Below are 22060 nucleotides of genomic sequence, written 5' to 3' on the forward strand. Positions count from 1 at the left end.
GCAATTTGTTTGTATGTCAACTGAGTTGATATAGGCCTAGCGTGAACTCGCATGCGCAGAAACGCAGGGCGGTGCAACGCACGCACGAACGTACGACAATGCGCACGTGCATCAAGGCGCATGCTTGCGCACAGGCGCGCTTTCACCGGCGACTGCAACCAACTACTTGCCTGCAGGGATACACAGGGCCAGACATCCCTTCCACACAACGGTGAGTAGCCTTACACATCCACATACCCCTCCCTACTTTTAATTAAATTCTATATACCCATACCTATACTAACTATAGAGCTTAGTATCACAATAGCCTTTGATATTATGTCTGTCCAAAAAATCATCCAAGCCATTCTTAAAGGCATTAACTGAATCAGCCATCACAACATCACCCGGCAGTGCATTCCACAACCTCACTGTCCTGACTGTGAAGAACCCCCTACGTTGCTTCAAATGAAAGTTCTTTTCTTCTAGTCTAAAGAGGTGGCCTCTGGTATGGTGATCCACTTTATGGGTAAAAAGGTCCCCTGCTATTTGTCTATAATGTCCTCTAATGTACTTGTAAAGTGTAATCATGTCCCCTCGCAAGCGCCTTTTTTCCAGAGAAAACAACTCCAACCTTGACAGTCTACCCACATAATTTAAGTCTTCCATCCCTCTAACCAATTTAGTTGCACGTCTCTGCACTCTCTCCAGCTCATTTATATCCCTCTTAAGGACTGGAGTCCAAAACTGCACTGCATACTCCAGATGAGGCTTTACCAGGGACCTATAAAGAGGCATAATTATGTTTTCAACTCTTGAGTTAATGCCCTTTTTTATGCAAGACAGAACTTTATTTGCTTTAGTAGCCACAGAATGACACTGCCCAGAATTAGACAACTTGTTATCTACAAAACCCCTAGATCCTTCTCATTTAAGGAAACTCCCAACACACTGCCATTTAGTGTATAACTTGCATTTATATTATTTTTGCCAAAGTGCATAACCTTGCATTTATCAACATTGAACCTCATTTTCCAGTTTGCTGCCCAGTTTTCCAATTTAGACAAATCACTCTGCAAAGTGGCAGCATCCTGCATGGAACTTATAGTTCTGCACAATTTAGTATAATCTGCAAAAATAGAAACAGTACTTTCAATGCCCACCTCCAGGTCATTAATAAACAAGTTGAAAAGCAAGGGACCTAGTACAGAGCCCTGCGGTACTCCACTAACAACACTGGTCCAATTAGAAAATATTCCATTTACCACCACTCTTTGTAGTCTATCTTTTAGCCAGTTCTCTATCCAGGTACAAATACTATTTTCCAGGCCAACATTCATTAATTTAACCAGTAACCTTTTGTGTGGCACTGTATCAAATGCTTTAGCAAAGTCTAAGTAAATCACATCCACTGCCATCCCAGAATCGAGGTCTCTACTTACCTTCTCATAAAAAGAAATTAAGTTAGTCTGGCAAGATCTATTACGCATAAAACCATGCTGGCAAAAACTCATAGTATTATGATTTGCTATGAAGTCCAGTATCTTATCCTTTATTAACCCTTCGAAAAGCTTTCCTATCACTGACGTCAGACTAACTGGCCTATAGTTTTGAGGCTGAGAACGGGATCCTTTTTTGAATAGAGGCACCACATTAGCAATTCGCCAGTCTCTCGGCACTATGCCAGATCTCAATGAATCCTGAAAAATTAAGTAAAGAGGTTTGGCAATCACAGAGCTAAGCTCGCTAATTACCCTAGGATGAATACCATCTGGCCCCGGACCTTTGTTAACCTTCACATGTTCTAGTCTCTTTTGAATTTCATCATGTGTGAACCATGCATCATTAGTTGTATTACTAGAATTGGTACTGTTAAGAAGGAAACCTTCACTTACTGGTTCCTCATTTGTGTAGACAGATGAAAAATATGAGTTCAGAATCTGCGCTTTTATTTTGTTTTCATCAACCAGCTGACCCCCCTCTGATAGTAAGGGTCCCACCCCTTCCTGCTTAATTTTTTTACTATTAACATATTTAAAAAATAATTTTGATTATGATTTTTTTTACTGCTTGCTGCAATATCCTTTTCTATATCAATTTTAGCTTGCCTTATAGCTTCTTTGCATGATTTATTGGCCTCTTTGTACCTTATAAATGTTTCGGCTGTACCAGCTAACTTGATAGCCTTAAAAGCACGCCTTTTCTTACCCACCTCAACACCAACGCTTCTATTGAACCAAAAAGGTTTTGCTTTGCAACAACGTTCCTTGCTTACAAGTGGAATATACTGACCCCCCTCCCCTCTGATAGTAAGGGTCCCACCCCTTCCTGCTTAATTTTTTTACTGTTAACATATTTAAAAAATAATTTTGGATTTTTTTACTGCTTGCTGCAATATCCTTTTCTATATCAATTTTAGCTTGCCTTATAGCTTCTTTGCATGATTTATTGGCCTCCTTGTACCTTTTAAATGTTTCGGCTGTACCAGCTAACTTGATAGCCTTAAAAGCACGTCTTTTCTTACCCACCTCAACACCAACGCTTCTATTGAACCAAAAAGGTTTTGCTTTGCAACGACATTCCTTGCTTACAAGTGGAATATACTGACAAGTATATTTATTAAGCAGCATTTTAAAGACTTCCCATTTTTGTTCTGTGTTTAACCCTGTGAAAAGCATTTCCCACTTAATATGTTGCAGAGATGCCCTTATACTGTCAAAGTTTGCACGTCTGAAATTTAGTGTTTTAGTTACTCCCTTATAGAATTGCTTCTGCAACAGAATCTCAAAGGAGACCATGTTATGATCACCATCCCCTAAATGCTCACCCACACAAATGTTAGAGATGAGTTCAGTATTGTTAGTTATTACAAGGTCCAAAAGAGAGTTATTCCTAGTAGGTTCTTGAACGAGCTGGAATAAAAAGTTGTCATTCAGCATATTTACAAACCTACTAGCTTTTTCTGTCTTTGCAACCCCATTACCCCAGTCAATGTCTGGATAATTAAAGTCACCCATAGCAACAACTTGACCCAGCTGTGAAGCCGCTTGTATCTGCAAGAGTAGCTGGGCTTCATACTCGACACTTATACGAGGTGGTCATAGGCAGAGGGTGAATTTTTTGTTCGGGGAGGCTAAAGATGGGCCATTCATAGACTGACCTAAAGCTACTGTGAGGCATAGGCGGAGGGTGAATTTTTTGTTCGGGGAGGCTAAAGATGGGCCATTTATAGACTGACCTAAAGCTACTGTGAGGCATAGGCGGAGGGTGAATTTTTTGTTCAGGGAGGATAAAGATGGACTATTCATAGACTGACCTAAAGCTACTGTGATGCTTAGTGGATGCACCACTGGAATGAAAATAAACCCCCACCCCAACTACCTCAAGCGGTTCTGTGGGTTCCACAACTCATATTAAATGGATTCTCCATCCATTTGTGTTCACAGATGTCCCTTTAATTTTAACAAAGGGGTGATATATTTGTGAAGTGTTAAACAGTGTTAAGCTTAGATGTGAGATGTAGTGTATATTTACAAAGCAAGCACATATATGCAGTGATATGCAGTGGGTACTGGTGGCAGAGATTCAGATATTCATGTCCCACACTGTAACATTGCCACTGAAATACAACATTGGTTTGTTTCCAAGCCACCTTAACCCTTTCCCTGCCAGCCGTTTTGTAATAGATGCGAACATCTACTGCCAAGCAGTTTTTAGACATTTTGTACTCTTTCACTTTAAGGGCCTTTCCTGGGGCGGTCTTTTAGTTTACCCAGTAAAACAATATATTGTTTTTTTCAGGACAACCTGAACTTTGAAAATATGCAAGAATTTTGGTGTAATTCTACTTCTGTAAAAAAATATAGGCTTCTAAGTGTCTAATAAAATGAAAAAATCATGTTTCACAAAGAACAATCACATATATCAGAAACATAATTTATTTTATGTACAAGAACACAGCCAATTTGGAAAGGTCTATGTCTCCTGAACGCGGCAATACCAAATATATATAGTTTTATGGCGATTTCTCACTTGTATAGATCAAAATCTCTAAGCAGTACACTACTAAATTTCCAAAGCACCGCTCCCCAAACAGCATACTTCTGATTTCAAGGCCAAACATTCCACTAACAGTAGGTTTACCCAAGAAAACTACCCATTATTAGAAAGAACAGATTCTGGTGAATCAAAAATGGGTAAATATACCTTTGTACTCCAAACAACCAAGTTGCAATTGTTTCCTAAAACAACTGTCCTCTGAACAGTTTGATGCCCAATATGTATAGGTGTACCCAAGCATGTGGCATATAGGGGCCCCAAAAGGAAGACCCCCATATGGTCTGTCATTTCAGGTACTGCAAAATAAACACATTTACATTGTTTTGGGGGGGGGGCAAAGGTATAAAAAAGTGTGTTTACCCCATAAAACCATATATTTTCGGAAAGTACACATTCCTGCGAATCCAAATTGGGTATGCATGTCTTTGTACACCAAAGTATCAAGCCGCAAACCATTCCTAAATTTGGTGATTTTGGTGACATTTCCAAAAATCACCTCAAAATTTTCACCCTGCAGCTTTGTATGTCCCACATACTTTTAGGTATCAAGAGAAATCACCCCAAATATGAAAGCCTAGGGTCCTCTGAACAGTTTGATGCCCAATATGTATAGGTGTACCTAAGCGCGTGACATATAGGGGCCCCAAAAGGAAGACCCCCATATGGTCTGTCATTTCAGGTACTGCAAAATCAATACATTTACATAGTTTTGGGGGGGGGGGGTCAAAGATATAAAAAGGTAAGTTCACCCCAGAAAAACCATATATTTTCAGAAAGTACACATTCCCCCGAATCCAAATTGGGTATGCATGTCTTTGTACTCCAAAGTATCAAGCCGCAAACCATTCCTAAATTTGGTGACATTTCCAAAAATCACCTCAAAATTTCCATCCTGCAGCATTGCATGTCCCACATGCTTTTAGGTATCAAGAGAAATCACCCCAAATATGAAAGCCTAGGGTCCTCTGAACAGTTTGATGCCCAATATGTATACGTGTACCCAAGCACGTGGCATACAGGGGCCCCAAAACGATGACCCCCATATGGTCTGTCATTTTAGGTACTGCAAAATCAACACATTTACATCGTTTTGGGGGGGGCAAAGGTAGAAAAAAGTAAGTTCACTCCATAAAACCATATATTTTCGGAAAGTACACATTCCTGCGAATCCAAATCGGGTATGGATGTCTTTGTACTCCAAAGTACCAAGCCGCAAACCATTCCTAAATTTGGTGATTTTGGTGGCATTTCCAAAAATCACCTCAATTCCTCACTTTTGGGAAAAACAATTTAGAATTTATGTCAGAATGGAATATTAGAAAGTTGTAGTGTAAAACTGATACAACTGATCATCAAACAAAGAACAAAAGAATTAGAGGGATATAACAAAGATATTGAAATAATACAAGAGAAAATGAGACCCTTTGCAGGGCTAGAGGAATATACAAAACAAGAAAAAGATCTAGTAGAGAGAGGCTAGAGTGATTAGAAAAAAACACTTTGGAAACAAAAAAACATAAGTTTAAAAGGGATATGGAAGATTATAGGACAGGACACATAAAAAAGTGTGGAAATACAAATAAGAGTTATGGCCCCACACTTAAAAGCTATATACCGACACATGACACTGTGGTAAGCAATCAGAAACAATACCACATACAAACTAGGAATACAAACGACACTAAGTATAAGAAAAGTGAATGTAGAGAAAACACATATTTTAATTATACTAATAAATGGAAAGAACACGGGATGGAGAACAAGAAAAAATGGGGTCCTTTTTTAGGGGTGCGACAGATGGAACCACAGAAAAGATATTCACAGGGGGAGAGGGGAACACCATATCACAGAGATCACAAACAGGACACAATAATAGAAGGATACCATCACAGTCGGTTTCCACCGACAGGGGGGACACTACCGAGATACAATCACCATTTCGGAATGAGAAGGGAAAGATTTTAGACACGAAAAAATATAGAGGAAAGAAAGCAGGGTTTAAACATAAGGCACCTAGCACACAAATCGATAGGTATTTTTAATTTAAGTAAAAAAACCCTCACTGAAACTGAGAAAAATGTTCTAGCTAAAGGTTTAACCTTCGCCCCTACAAATAAACCTAATAAGTTTGAAATGTATATCGACATAGAAAAATTTATACGAAAAATTACATTGAAAAAATATTTTTGTAAAGATAACTATATCGAGAGAAATTCTTTAAAGTCCTCAATTAAACAAAATACCAATAGTAACAATATAGATAATAAAAGTAAATATATCCATACAGACTTAAAAAATAAGTCAGTGTATATCCCATCCATAGAAAAAGGGAATCATATACAACTGTATGAAGAGATCATAAAAAGAGACCTTAAACAGTTACAACAAAGGTGAGAAAATAAAAATAAAAATAAAAATAAATTTAATAAACATATATCCAATTTAACTAAAAAAGAAAAAGAAGCAATATTGGGTTTAACTAATGATGAACAGGTAATAATTAAGCCAGCAGATAAGGGTGGAGGGTTGGTCCTAATGGATAAGGCAGACTATTTAAAAATGTGTCAAGAACTCCTGGGAGACACCAGCACATATAAGATCCTAAAAAATTACCCAACCGTTATCTTTAATGGGAAACTAACAAAATTAATCGACAATGCTAAAGATAGAAATATTTTAAATGAAAATGAGCATAGATTTATAAAAATAAATAATCCAATTATTCCTGTCCTGTATTGTTTACCAAAAATACATAAAAATAGAGATAACCCACCAATTGTTTCCGGAATTGGATCTATCACAAGTAATCTTTCCCAATATATAGACAGACTTTTACAGAAATACGTTGTAACACTACCCACTTATCTAAAAGATTCTACCCAACTGTTAAAGATACTACACAATATAGAATGGGGGCCAAATTTTATTTTAGGTACTCTAGACGTGAAATCACTATATACGTCAATAAGACACAACCAAGGTATAAAATCAACTGCGTATTTCTTAGAAAACGATGATAAAATGACTGTTGAACAAAAAGAATTTATTTTAAATTCTATAGAATTTATTCTAGAACATAATTTTTTCTGGTTTGAAAGCCAATTTTATCTACAGCTGTGTGGCACCGCCATGGGAACAAGATTCGCGCCCAGCTATGCGAATTTATTTATGGGTTTATGGGAGATACACCCCCTTGTACAGCTGGGCGCGAGCTTGCTCCTGTGGCGGCGCTACATTGACGATATTATATTTATTTGGAAGGGTACTAAGGAAGAAGTGACACAATTTATAAGTGGATTAAATAAAAATGATCTAAATATTGAATTAACACCAACAATCAGTACAGAAAGTGTAATGTTTTTAGATCTCAAAATATACATAAAACAGGATAAAATTCATACAAAAACACATTTTAAATCGGTGGATTCGAATAACTATGTTATACCATCAAGTAACCATCATCCTCGGTGGATACAAAACATACCTTTAGGCCAAATGTGTAGGGTAAAGAGAAATTGTTCAGAACAAGAACATATAGAGAAACAGCTGAGCTTTATGAGCAATAGATTTAAGGAAATGGGCTACAATAAAGGCCTAATTAAACAAACTGTTGAAAAGGTCCAGAATATTCCTAGGACAACACTTTTAGAGGGTAAGTTAAAGAAACAAAATGAGGACAATGAAATAGTATTTTCAACCACATATAATCCAATAGCGAAAGAAATAGGGGGAATTATTAAAAAACTTTGGGATGTACTAAAAGGAGATGTAAAACTTAACCAATCCCTCCCCCCTCAGCCAAGGATAGTTTTTAAAAAACCAAAAAATTTCAGACAAGTCCTAACACATAATCATTTGATGACTGATAGTATAAAATGTAAAGAGATAGATAAATCTTGTTTGGGTTTCTTCCCGTGTGCAACATGTAAAGCATGTAAATATGGCATAAAGAAAAAACAATTTATGTCAAACGTTACAAAAGAAGTACACAAAATTAGACAATGTATAAAATGTACTACACAAAACGTTATTTATTGTCTAGAGTGCCCATGCGGACTCCAATATATCGGAAAGACAAATAGACCTTTGCGAGATAGAATGAGAGAATATATAAGAAATATAGAGAAAGGCTTGGACACTCATAGTGTATCCAAACACTTTAAAATAACACACGGGAAGAATCCAAAAGGTCTAAAATTCTTGGGTATAGAACAGATAAAGAGAGGATGGAGAGGGGGTGATTTAGTGAGAAAGACATTACAGATAGAAAGTAAATGGATATACCAAATGGAAACATCAGTACCAAATGGTCTCAATGTAGATATAAATTTGAGAGCATTCTTGTAAGTACTAGAATACCCAAATATGTAGGATCAAACAAGATCATCCACCTACAATATAGGTAAATATAGAAGTGCGAATGGTTAATAGAATGCTTTTTAAAAAATGCTGTTTAACATTTCTTATTCTATTTTTCAGTTTTCATTTTAGTTTAACTTTGTGATATATATATTTTTTGATTATTATTTTTTGATAGGAGTGGTTTTTGTTAATATACTAATTAAAATGTGTAATAGTGGTTTTATTTGAATGCACTCCATAAAAGTTTTTTATTGATATTATTAGCCCCTTTTGAAAGAAAGTTTGGTCATAAAGAGAACTCTCAATATTATAAATGTGAGTGAAGTTCAAATATTTTCAACCACGCGTCCCTATGGCAACGTAAGACTTTGGAACTAGAAAGCGACGCGTCCCCATAGCAATGAAAGACCAAGGAGGAGGAACCGCCGAGTGACGCAGGGAGAGACGGAATAAAAGATCCACACATGCGCAGCTGGAATTAAGCCTCTGAAGAAGTCGCAAGACGAAACGCGTAAGGCAGGTGACGTCACTGGTAGGCGCCCAGCATCGTACACGTGGAACGAACACAAACAACCGCTTATACATCTCCCCAAGCTTGATCATCTTGGGACTTTCTTTGTGCGGACTGGTGCATATAGGGGGAGCCTCCAGGTGGACGGTGCATAAATATGCTCTTTTTAAACTTTTGCCATGTGAGTGCATTTTAAGCTTCGTTTTTAAAAATATTAAAAAGGTATTTTTACACTATTCGCTGCTGCATGTTGATTCACAGTTCATACAAGGAGAAGCGCTTCATGATTTTACGTGCAAGTTGATATTCCCTGTTTGTGAGTACCCACCTAAACAAGTTTTTAAGGAAAGTTTTTTAACCCTTTGGTGGAGGTCGATAGTAAAGGAGGGCAACACATATATGGTGAAACAAGTGGTCTGTTTCTTACACAAGAGGTGGCAACATCGCAAAACCATATTACCCTATTTGCCTGTTTGTCTGTCTCCCGTGCCTTTGGCGCTGGCTTTTTTATTTCAGTCCCAACCAGGTACTAAGCAGGCCCGGCCCTGGATCGCTTCTGAGATCAGACATGATCTGGCGCATTCAGGGTGGTGTGGCCGTAGGCTATGATGGTCGGCACTTTGGGCCTTTTGGACTTGTCGGCGGTGCTGAGTAAAAATAAAGATGAAAATGTTGAAAAAATTAAACATTGAAAACTTTGAAAAAATGGCACATTGCGGCTTCTTGACGCATCCACGGCGCAAAAAGAAGAGTGAAAATGTTGAAAAAATGGCAAAGGTTAAAAAGCCTACGACACCTATTATTCCCAGGCGGTCTCCCATCGAGGTACTAACCAGACCTGGCTCCCGAGATCAGACAAGATCGGGGGCTTTCAGGGTGGCGTGGCCATAGGCGATGATGGTCGGCACTTTGGGCCTTTTGGACTTGTCGGCGGTGCTGAGTAAAAATAAAGATGAAAAACTTTGAAAAAATGGCACTTTGCGGCTTCTTGACGCATCCGTGCTGGGCAAAAAAAAAGTTGAAAATGTTGAAAAAATGGCAAAGGTTGAAAAGCCTACGACATCTGGTATTCCCAGGTGGTCTCTCATCCAGGTACTAACCAGGCCCGGCATCGCTTTCGAAATCAGGTGCTTTCAGGGTGGTGTGGCTGTAGGCGATGAGGATTGGGCTTTGGGCCTTTTGGACTTGTCGGCGGTGCTGGGCAAAACAAAAGTTGAAAATGTTGGAAAAATGGCAAAGGTTAAAAAGCCCACGACACGTGGTATTCCCAGGAGGTCTCAATTCAAGGTACTAACCAGGCCCGGCCCTGGATCACTTCCGAGATCAGGCGCTTTCAGGGTGGTGTGGCCGTAGTCAATGATGGTCGGCACTTCGGGCCTTTTGGATTTGTCGGCGGTGCTGAGTAAAAATAAAGATGGAAATGTTGAAAAAATTAAACTTTGAAAACTTTGAAAAAGAAATTGCACTTTGCAGCTTCTTGACGCATCCGCGCGGCGCATAAAGAAGAGTGAAAACGTTGAAAAAATGGCAAAGGTTAAAAAGCCTACGACACCTGGTATTCCCAGGCGGTCTCCCATCCAGGTACTAAACAGGCCCGGGCCAGGATCGTTTCGTTGAAAACTTTAAAAAAATGGCACTTTGCGGCTTCTTGAAATCAGGCGCTTTCAGGGTGGTGTGGCCGTAGGCGATGAAGGTTGGCACTTTGGGCCTTTTGGACTTGTCGGCAGTGCTGCGCAAAACAAAAGATGAAAATGTTGAAAAAATGGCAAAGGTTGAAAAGCCTACGACACCTGGAATTCCCAGGCGGTCTCCCACCGAGGTACTAATCAGGCCCGGCCCTGGATCGCTTCCGAAATCAGTCGCTTTCAGGGTGGTGAGGCTATAGGCGATGAGGATCTGCACTTTGGGCCTTTTGGATTTGTCGGCGGTGCTGAGTAAAAATAAAGATGAAAATGTTGAAAAAATGAAACTTTGAAAACTTTGAAAAAATGGCACTAATAATAGATTGTATAGCCTCCCAATAAGGTTTTAAAATTTTGCATCCATACCAAATATGTTCATAGGTACCCTTTTCCTCTTTACATCTCCAACAGAGATCTTCTGTGCCATATATGCTTTTTAATTTGACTGGGGTTAAGTACCATCTTGCCAATAGTTTATAAGATGATTCATATGATGCTGTAGAGCAGTGATCCCCAACCAGTAGCTCATGAGCAACATGTTGCCCTCCAACCCCTTGGATGTTGCTCCCACTGGCCTCAAACCAAGTACTTATTTTTGAATTACTGACTTGGAGGCAAGTTTTTATTGAATAAAAACAACATATTCTGCCAATCAGAGCCTCAGGTAGGTTGACAGTCCTACCAGTCCTACCAAATGGCCAATCACAGCACATATTTGGCACCCCAAGAACATTTTTCATGCTAGTGTTGCTCCCCAACTCCTTTAACATCTGAATGTTGCTCACGGGTTCAAATGGTTGGGGATCTCTGCTGTAGAGGTAAATGTTTTGTATGTATTGATGCAAATCTTTTCCCATTCATCCGTTGAGAGTTTAAAGTTTAATTCTTCTTCCCACTTATGGGCAAATGGAGGTTTTGCGTCTCCATTTGAGATCAGACTTCTATAGAAAAATGAAATCGGTCTTTTTATATGAATATTTTCAAAAAAATGTGTTCAAACCAAGATAGATTCTTGCTTATAGAATAAATATCAAATGTTCCGATATATTCCGCTACGGATTTGTATAACCCTTTGTTATTGTTTCCAAATAGAACTAAGAATTTTTCTAATGGTATAATCTTATTATCTTCTATAAAGTCATTTAGTCTGAATAATTTAGGTTGGCACTCCCCCTTCTGGGGAAATGCGGTATTACTTATGTTTATCTGAGCTGATAAATTCTCTGGAATGGGTGTTAATATAGAGGGATAAACACAAAGTTCATATTCACTATTAATTCTATGAAAAGTTTTTAATGTACCCAATCTTTTAAGTTTACATCCTTCCGCAGTTTTACTCTTATATGATAATAATATTAAAAAGATTATCAACATACCAACTATCAAATATATTCTAGTTTCTTCAAGTCATTGATTCCCTGTAAATGGAAATCTAAAGAGCCTCCCCTCTTTACAGAGTGGGTAAAACTAATTGAGGAGATAAGACATGCTGAAGAGGTGATAGCATATAAAAATTATGTTTTGCACAAACACCTGAGAAATTGGAACCCCTGGATTTCTTATATGGAAAGAAATAAATGAATGTATATCGATATTGTTATTTATTCCTTGGATAATATTAAAAACATCTTGTTCAACTATATAAGTAACTTACAATTTACATATACATATCTGTCATGTAACACAATGGCCTATGTAATATCCTGTTAAATATTTTGAAAAACATTTTCTTGTACGTGTGGAAAACTTTTTCTTTCTTTTTGTCTATTTCTTTGTACCTTCTTTATCTTCTGTACCCCTGATACTTTTTTTTTTCGATATTGAAAACTTAATAAAAAGAGATTTAACATGAAAAAATGGCACTTTGCGGCTTCTTGAAGCATCTGCGCAGCGCAAAAAGAAGAGTGAAAACGTTGAAAAAATAGCAAGGTTTAAAAAGCCTACGACACCTGGTATTCCCAGGCGGTCTCCCATCCAGGTACTAACCAGGACAGGCCCTGGATCGCTTCCGAGATCAGGTGCTTTCATGGTGGTGTGGCCGTAGGCAATGACGGTTGGCGCTTTGGGCCTTTTGGATTTGTCGGCTGTGCTGAGTAAAAATAAAGAGGAAAATGTTCAAAAAATTAAACGTTGAAAACTTTGAAAAAATGGAACTTTGCGGCTTCTTGAAGCATCCGCGCAGCGCAAAAAAGAAGAGTGAAAACGTTGAAAAAATGGCAAAGGTTAAAAAGCCCACGACACCTGGTATTCCCAGGCAGTCTACCATCCAGGTACTAACCAGGCCCGGCCCTGGATCGCTTTCTGAGATCAAACGCTTTCAAGGTGGTGTGGCTGTAGGCGATGAGGGTAGGCACTTTGGGCCTTTTGGACTTGTCGGCGGTTCTGGGCAAAACAAAAAAGTGAAAAATGTTGAAAAAATGGCAAAGGTTGAAAAGCTTACGACACCTGATATTCCCAGGCGGTCTCCCATCCAGGTACGAACCAGGCCCGGCCCTGAAACGCTTCCGAGATCAGGCGCTTTCAGAGTGGTGTGGCTGTAGGCGATGATGGTTGGCGCTTTGGGCCTTTTGGACTTGCCGGCGGTGCTGAGTAAAAATAAAGATGTTGAAAAAATGAAACTTTGAAAACTTTGAAAAAAATGGCACTTTGCGGCTTCTCGACGCATCCGCGCGGCGCAAAAAGAATAGTGAAAACATTCAAAATGTTGAAAACATGGCAAAGGATAAAAAGTCTACGACACCTGGTATTCCCAGGCAGTCTCCCATCCAGGCACTAACCAGGCCCGGCCCTTGATCGCTTCCGAGATCAGACGAGATTGGGCATTTTCCGGGTGGTGTGGCCGTAGAAAATTAAGCTTGGCACTTTGGGCCCTTTGGATTTGTCGGCGGTGCTGAGTAAAAATAAAGATGAAAATGTTGAAAAAATGAAATGTGGAAAACTTTGAAAAAATGGCACTTTGCGGCTTCTTGAAGCATCCGCGCGGCGCAAAAAGAAGAGTGAAAACGTTGAAAAAATGGCAAAGTTTAAAAAGCCTACGACACCTGGTATTCCCAGGCAGTCTCCCATCCAGGTACTAACCAGGACCGGCCCTGGATCGCTTCCGAGATCAAACGCTTTCAAGGAGGTGTGGCTGTAGGCGATGAGGGTAGGCACTTTGGGCCTTTTGGACTTGTCGGTGGTGCTGGGCAAAACAAAAGTGGAAAATGTTGAAAAAATGGCAAAGGTTGAAAAGCTTACGACACCTGATATTCCCAGGCGGTCTCCCATCTAGGTACAAACCAGGCCCGGCCCTGAACCGCTTCTGAGATGAGGTGCTTTCAGGATGGTGTGGCTGTAGGCGATGACGGTTGGTGCTTTGGGCCTTTTGGACTTGTCGGTGGTGCTGAGTAAAAATAAAGATGTTGAAAAAATGAAACGTTGAAAACTTTGAAAAAATGGCACTTTGCGGCTTCTCGACGCATCCGTGTGGCGCAAGAAGAATAGTGAAAACATTCAAAATGTTGAAAACATGGCAAAGGATAAAAAGTCTACGACACCTGGTATTCCCAGGTGGTCTCCCATCCAGGTACTAACCAGGCCCGGCCCTGGATCGCTTCCGAGATTAGACGAGATTGGGCATATTCAAGGGGGGTGTGGCCGTAGAAAATTAAGTTTGGCACTTTGGGTCCTTTGGATTTGTCGGCGGTGCTGAGTAAAAATAAAGATGAAAATGTTGAAAAAATGAAACGTTGAAAACTTTGAAAAAATGGCACTTTGCGGCTTCTTGAAGCATCCGCGCGGCGCAAAAAGAAGAGTGAAAACGTTGAAAAAATGCCAAAGGTTAAAAAGCCTACGACACATGGTATTCCCAGGCGGTCTCCAATCAAGGTACTAACCAGGCCCGGCCCTGGATCACTTCTGAGATCAGGCGCATTCAGGGTGGTGAGGCCGTAGGCGATGATGGTCGGCACTTTGGGCCTTTTGGACTTGTCGGCGGTACTGAGTAAAAAAAAAGATGAAAATTTTGAAAAAATGGCAAAGGTTGAAAAGCCTACGACACCTGATATTCCCAGGCGGTCTCCCATCCAGGTACAAACCAGGCCCGGCCCTGAACCGCTTCCGAGATGAGGTGCTTTCAGGGTGGTGTGGCTGTAGGCGATGACAGTTGGTGCTTTGGGCCTTTTGGACTTGTCGGTGGTGCTGAGTAAAAATAAAGATGAAAATGTTGAAAAAATGAAACGTTGAAAACTTTGAAAAAATGGCACTTTGCGGCTTCTTGAAGCATCCGCGCGGCGCAAAAAGAAGAGTGAAAACGTTGAAAAAATGCCAAAGGTTAAAAAGCCTACGACACATGGTATTCCCAGGCGGTCTCCAATCAAGATACTAACCAGGCTCGGCCCTGGATCACTTCCGAGATCAGGCGCTTTCAGAGTGGTGTTGCTGTAGGCGATGATGGTTGGCGCTTAGGGCCTTTTGGACTTGCCGGCGGTGCTGAGTAAAAATAAAGATGTTGAAAAAATGAAACGTTGAAAACTTTGAAAAAATGGCACTTTGCGGCTTCTTGACGCATCCGCGGCGTAAAAAGAACAGTGAAAACATTGAAAATGTTGAAAAAATGGCAAAGGTTAAAAAGCCACCTGGTATTCCCAGGCCGTCTCCCATCCAGGTATTAACCAGGCTCGTCCCTCGTTCGCTTCCAAGATCAGGCGCTTTCAGGGTGGTGTGGCTGTAGGCGATGAAGGTTGGCACTTTGGGCCTTTTGGGCCTTTTGGTGCTGGGCAAAACAAAAGTTGAAAATGTTGAAAAAATGGCAAAAAAAAAAAAAGCCTACAACACCTGTATTCCCAGGCGGTCTACCATCCAGGTACTAACCAGGCATTGCCCTGGATGGCTTCCGAGATCAGGCGCTTTTAGGGTGGCGTGGCCATAGGCGATGATTGCCGGCGCTTTGGGTCCTTTTTACTTGTCAGCGGTGCTGAGTAAAATTAAAGATGAAGATGTCGAAAAAATGGCAAAGGTTGAAAAGCCTACGACACCTGGTATTACCAGGCGGTCTCCCATTCAAGTACTAATCATTCCCGGCCTTGTACCGCTTACAAGATCAGAAGAAGGGTAGTGTGGCCGTAGGCGATGATGGTCGCCACTTTGGGCCTTTTGGACTTGTCGGCGGTGCTGAGTAAAAATAAAGATGAAAATGTTGAAAAAATGAAACGTTGAAAACTTTGAAAAAATGGCACTTTGCGGCTTCTTGAAGCATCCGCGCGGCGCAAAAAGAAGAGTGAAGTATTTCGGTGAAAATTGGTGGTGTGGTGTTCTTCCATTTAGACGATATCGCTAGACGAGTGGCTGTTAGGATCTGGTTGACTAGAGCTTGTCCACATTTATGCAATGTGGGCAAAGGTTTGCCTAGAAGCAGGGTTATGGGATCCATTGCTATTGGTCGCTGCAGCAGCTGGCTTAAAAGATTTGCCACTTCAGTCCATAGTGGTTGAATTATTGGGCAATCCCAGATAGTGTGCAGCATAGTCCCTCGAGACCCACAGTTCCTCCAGCACAGAGGTGAATGTTGCGGGAATATATAGTGTAGCCTTTCAGGCGTATAGTACCAGCAGGTCAATACTTTGTATATCTGTTCCTTTTGGCGGACACATGTGACCATCCGTTTTTCATTGTCCCATATCAGGGGCCATTCGTCAGCCTGTACCGGTTGTGGAAGGCCTTGGTCCCCATATATTTGTGTCTGGGCTGCAAAACATCTGGGGATATCGTCAGTAAATTATATATTTTGGAAATGAGGCCTTTTTGGGGTAGTCCTTGAGCTGCAATTATTTCGAAAGCCATGGGAGAGTTTGCCTTGGCATATGAGACGCATGGTGTGAGGAAGTGGCGGACTTGGAAATATTCAACTTTATGTCGGTCTGAGGTTGTTTGTCCCTGAGTGCTTGGAAGGGTAAAATCTGGAGGGTTTGTCAGAGTCCCATATAAGGGCATTTAGGTGACATTCATCTGCCACAGAGCTTTCAATATGTCCCCAAGTAGTATACGGAAGGTGACTTGACCACACTAAAAGTTGTTTTAGCTGTGCGGCTTCATAATACTTTTGAAGGATAGAAACCCCTAGGCCCCCCACTTGTTTGTTGTCATCATCACTGATTTCTCGACTCTGTGTCCTTGATAGGACCATACAAAGTTGTGAAATAGGGTTTGTATTTCCTTAAAGGACCAGTAACATCATTTTTTTTTCACAATAAAAAATAATTAATGTACATTACTTACCCCCAATATGCTGCCCTTTCCTGCGGTTTCGGCAAGACACCCGAAAAAACTCAAACCGGCGCTGTCACACGGCGTCCAAAGGGTCTCCACCATTTTCTGGCTTCATCTTCTTTCTCCTTCCCTACGTGCGCGCAGCTGTGTGCCTCTTCCGGTTCTTCGTGATGTCACTTCCTCTCTCACTGCTGTTCCCTCAGCATGTTCCTGTCACACAGCCATTGACTCCGTGTGCGTCTCACTGCAGTTCCCTCACCCAGCCTTAAACTTTCCTCCCCCTACTCTGTATTCTACTCACTGCCGTTCAGTCGCGCAGCCTTCTCCTTTCGTCACTCCCCCAGAGTTTCTTGACAAGCCTTCCTTTCTTCGTTACAGAATTTATTTCTGCCCCCCCCCCGCAGGCTTTCTTTATTGGCACCCTTTCTGTCCCAGCAGCTTTCTGTGCCTGCTGTTTTGAAGCCCTCCCCCCCCAGCGTTACTCCGGGCAGCCTCTCTCTCCACAGCTCACGCTGCCTTGTCAGAAGTTGTGCCTCTGCTCTGTGTGTGACGTCCTGTTCCTGACTTCCGGTGCTGTGTGGAGGAACAGTGTCGGGAACGTGCACGCAGGGGCGAACTGATCGCCGTATCGCCGGTTTCCAAGGTAATGGAGAAATAGTATTTTGAAATTTTTTTTAAAAAAAACGCTAGGTATTTTATAGGGCATTATTAGGGCATGTCCATTATTTTTATCATATAGAATGTATTTTTTAGATAAAATTTTTTGATGTTACTGGTCCTTTAAGAGCTGTAGGGGAAATAGTGATTGGCAAGGTTTCAAACAAATAGAGATATTTTGGTAAAATGGACATTTTTATAGCTGCTATCCTCCCAAGCCAAGAGATAGTGTATATATTCCATTTCAAAAAAGAGGTCTTCATCTGTTGTATTAGTGGCTTAAAATTAAGATTGAAGAGTTGGTCATGAGAGGCTGCAATTTGGGTCCCCAGATAAGACAAGGAATCCACCCTCCACCTGTAGTTGAATTTAGGTTTCAAAGCTTCTAAGACCCTAGATGACATGTTAAGAGGAAGTGCTTCTGTCTTGCTAATGTTCAGTCTGTAACCTGAGATATTGCTGCATGTGTTGAGGACCTGATGAAGGTTCGGGAGGGAGATAGGCAGTTTAGTCAATGTGAGCAGGACATCTTCTGCAAATAGGGCTATTTTGTATTGCGTAGAGCCCACTGAGACCCCCCCTATGTCCGGAAGAAGACGTATAGCCGCTGCCAGAGGTTCTATGCTAAGGGCATAGAGTAGGGGGGAGAGGGGACAACCCTGCCTGGTACCATTAAGGATTGGAATGGGTCTGCGTGACTGCCCTGGGAGTTTAAGGTAGGAAGAAGGGGAGCTGTATAGATTTTGTAGAGCAATCAAGTAAGGACCCGAGAAATGTAAGTGTCTCAATAGGTCGAACAGGTATGACCAATCCAGCCTATCGAATGCCTTTTCAGCGTCTAGACTAAGCACTAAAGAGCTTTCTTTGCGCCTCTGAAGTAGTTCTATTAGGTCTATGGTACGTCTCGTGTTGTCCCCTGCTTGTCGACCCATTATAAAACCAACTTGATCCTTGTTGATAAGTTTTCGCAGTATTGGGGCTAAGCGATTTGCCAGGATTTTAGTGAATAATTTTAGGTCTGAGTTTAGGAGTAGGGATGTCGCGGACTGTTCTGCGGCGAACTTGTTTGCGCGAACATCGGCTGTTCGCGTCCGCCGCAAGTTCGCGAACGTCGCGCGACGTTCGCCAATAGGCGTTCGCGTCAAAATCGTTCGACCATTCGACCATTCGGTCGCTAAAATCGAACGATTTTCGTTCGATTCGAACGAAAATCGTTCGATCGAACGATTAAAATCCTTCGATCGTTCGAATCGAACGATTTTCGGATGTTCGAAGTTCGCGAACTGTTCGCGAACTGTTCGCATTTTTTGCCGGTGTTCGCGAACGGCGTTCGCGAACACATTATCGGCGGTTCGCTACATCCCTATTTAGGAGGGCTATTGGCCTATAGTTTGTGCACTGTGTGGGATCTTTCCCTTCCTTAGGTATTAAGGTTAAGTATGAAGTCAGATTGGAGGGGGGAATAGGCTCACCATGGAGAAATTGGTTAAATAGCTTCAATAGGTATGGCAGTAGAACATGCTGGTAAAGTTGATAGTATTTGTATGGACCAGGGCAAGACCATCCGGACCAGGGGTTTTACCATTGGGCATATTTTTAAGTGTGTTAGATAGTTCCTCTATCGAGATATCTTTAAGTATTTCTAAATCATAGTCCGTAAGACCTGGAAGGTTGAGGTTTGCTAGAAATTGAGTGATTTGATCTGAGTGGTGTTTTTTATCATTCGTAGGTGGGGTCAGATTGTATAATTTATGGTAGAAGTCATGGAATTGAGAGCCAATTTGATCTGGGTTGTAAGTGAGTATGCCAGAGGGTAGCATAAGAGATGTTATTCTAGATTCGGCTTGCTGGTCTTTTAGTTTTCTCGCTAATAAGGTGTGCTTTTTATCGGCCCTCTCATAAAATAGCTGCCTCGTCCAAATTATAGCTTTTTCAGCTTGATGCTGCCGCAGAGCAGCTAATTCCTTACGGATTTTGTTAATTTTCATCAGTAAAGGATCGGTTTGCCCATGGTTGAATTGCGTTTCTAGGTCCCTCAACTGTCTATGAAGTTTAAGGTAGTTGTCGTTTGCTGATTTCCTTTTATGTGCCGTTAAACCTATCAGTTGGCCCCTTATCGTAGCTTTATGAGCTTCCCATAAAGTGGTCAGAGAGTCAACTGAGCCCTCATTAATTTGGAAGTATTCTTTTATGTTGCCCTCTATTTGAGTAAACATATCTTCGTCATGTAGGATTGATTCATTGAGGCGCCAATGAGCTTCCCGAGGTGGAGGTTTAAATAGTTCTAGAACTATAATTATTGGAGCATGATCCGACCAGGCAATCGGCATAATTTCAGAATCATAGGGTAAATGGAGGCAAAGGTAAGATATGAAAAAGTAGTCAATACGTGAGTGTAGTTTATAAGTAGGTGAATAGAATGTGTATTGTCTTTCCTTAGGATGTTTAGTGCACCAAGCATCAAATAGTTGAGATTGTCGTATAACTTGTCTAAAAGACATGGATGTATTGTGGGCTGCCTGGTCGGAGGAGGGATCTGACCTATCTGCTGCCTGAGAGAATGTCAGATTGAAGTCTCCCCCAATGATCACGTATGAGGAACTTAGCTGTTGGGATTTAGAGATCACTCTGCATAAAAAGCTGATTTGTTTTTTGTTAGGTGAATACACATTGACTAATAATAGCTGTACATTAGCATACATCCCTTTCAGTATCAAATAATGCCCATTTGGGTCATCAAGAGTCTGGTCGACTAAGAAAGGGCAATCCTTGTGTATAAGGAAAGCTACTCCTGCCTTCTTGTGAGGGCCTGAGGAGTAATAAGCTCTTTGATATAGTTTAGAGGTAAGTTTACTGGGGTTGTCCTTATGAAAGTGAGTTTCTTGAATGAAGGCTATATCAGCCCGTAAATTTTTGAGCTCCTTTAAGGCTAAGTATCTCTTGTGGATACTATTAAGACCTTTTACGTTTATGGATACAAACTTAGCCATATTGTTCTAAGGGTAAAGTCAGCTCATCTATCTTATAGCTTTTTAGATTTTGGAAACCTAGGTTTAGTCGACCAGAGGCCCTTGTCTCCGCACAGTGGAAAAATAGCATCTGGTTTCCCTCATAAGTGAGTGATCAGAAGTAGGTAAGCATGTCATAAATCAGGTTAGTATGCAATAGGTATTGAAGTAGCAGTTGCAGGAACCAGCATTTAAGAAGCAGTGTCATTATAAAACTTATACAATATAGATCAAACAAATGTAAGAGAAACAACAGTTAAAGGTAAACTTTGAAAAGCAATTTAAGTAACTAAAGGGTGATTCTCTTTTCTCCTTTTTGGCGAACAGCCAAATATGATAAAAGCAACTTGCAGAATCAATGAAAATAAGGCACTGACACTAAGTCTAGAACCTGTGAGAGGCAGAACGTGCACCTCTGATGAGGGGGTGAGGATCCATTGCCCTGTGGGTCTCGTTGCAGACCAAGTAGGTAGAGGATATGGTGGCAAAAGCAAAGAGAAAATAAGGGGGGGGTGTGGCTTGTCATCAGCACTGAATGGCAGCATAGTCTGAGACCTCTGTGAATCTACTCTTCCTGTGAGCACCTAACAACCTACATTTGAAACCTGCAAACATGAAAAAGCATGCTAAGAACCAACAACAAACTCCCAAACCCAGACCTAGCAAAATCGCTAGGGAATTACCTGATCCAGACGAGTTTTTTGATCCTGTTGATAGAGACACGTGGGGATCCAAGATGGCGGCCGCAAAAAAAGTCTGCTAAAAACACTGACATAGTCAGTGAAAGCTCGTTTGGCAAAGCTGCAAGAGGGAGAAATCGGCAGACTGATATGCCTATTTTAACTGAATGTGATACTGAGCACTCTGACTCTGAAAGTGAGGAAGAGGAAGATATTCGCTCATATTTAAAATGCTTACCATCTAAAGCTGAAATCAAAAGCATGCTGCAGAACTTATCTGTTGTGTTAACTGATGAAATGAGAGATATAAGGAAAGACATAGTAAACATAGCAGTGAGAACTGACACTATAGAAAAAGCGCAGGAGAAATTACTTAAACACAATACATACTTGCATAAGACTGTAAAAAAGCAAGCTCAACAAATTGAGGAGCTTGAAAGGCAAATGGAGGACTTTGAAAACAGAAGCAGAAGGGTTAATCTGAGAGTAAAAGGCATCCCTGAAATAATTACTCAAGGTGAACTGAAACAAGCACTGTGGCAAATCTTTAACAGCATTCACAATAGAGATACTGCAACTGAAATTAAAATGGACAGATTTCAGAGTGGCTAAGACAAAAAATGCACCTCATGGAGCTCCCAGAGATGTCCTTTGCGCTCTGCATAAATCCACAGAGAAGGAGGAAATCATCTCTAAAGCAAGAGAAATAAACAACATCACATACGAAGATAGCAAAATAATAATTTTCCAAGACATCTCGTGGAAAACCCTCAGCAAGAGAAGAAATCTTAAACCTCTCACAGATGCTATAAAGGAAAAAGGCCTACAATTCAAGTGGGGATTCCCTTTTAATCAGAAGTCAGAAAGGAGGGACAA

The 22060-nt window shown here is 40.9% G+C and overlaps 2 pseudogenes; both read right to left on the bottom strand.

The window, feature by feature from the left end:
- Positions 1-13321: 13321 nt before the first annotated feature.
- On the bottom strand, positions 13322-13440 carry LOC121394975 (annotated as a pseudogene).
- Positions 13441-14117: 677 nt separating this feature from the next.
- On the bottom strand, positions 14118-14237 carry LOC121394974 (annotated as a pseudogene).
- Positions 14238-22060: the final 7823 nt, after the last annotated feature.

Source organism: Xenopus laevis, chromosome 6L, assembly GCF_017654675.1.
Source record: "Xenopus laevis strain J_2021 chromosome 6L, Xenopus_laevis_v10.1, whole genome shotgun sequence".
NCBI lineage: Eukaryota > Metazoa > Chordata > Amphibia > Anura > Pipidae > Xenopus > Xenopus laevis.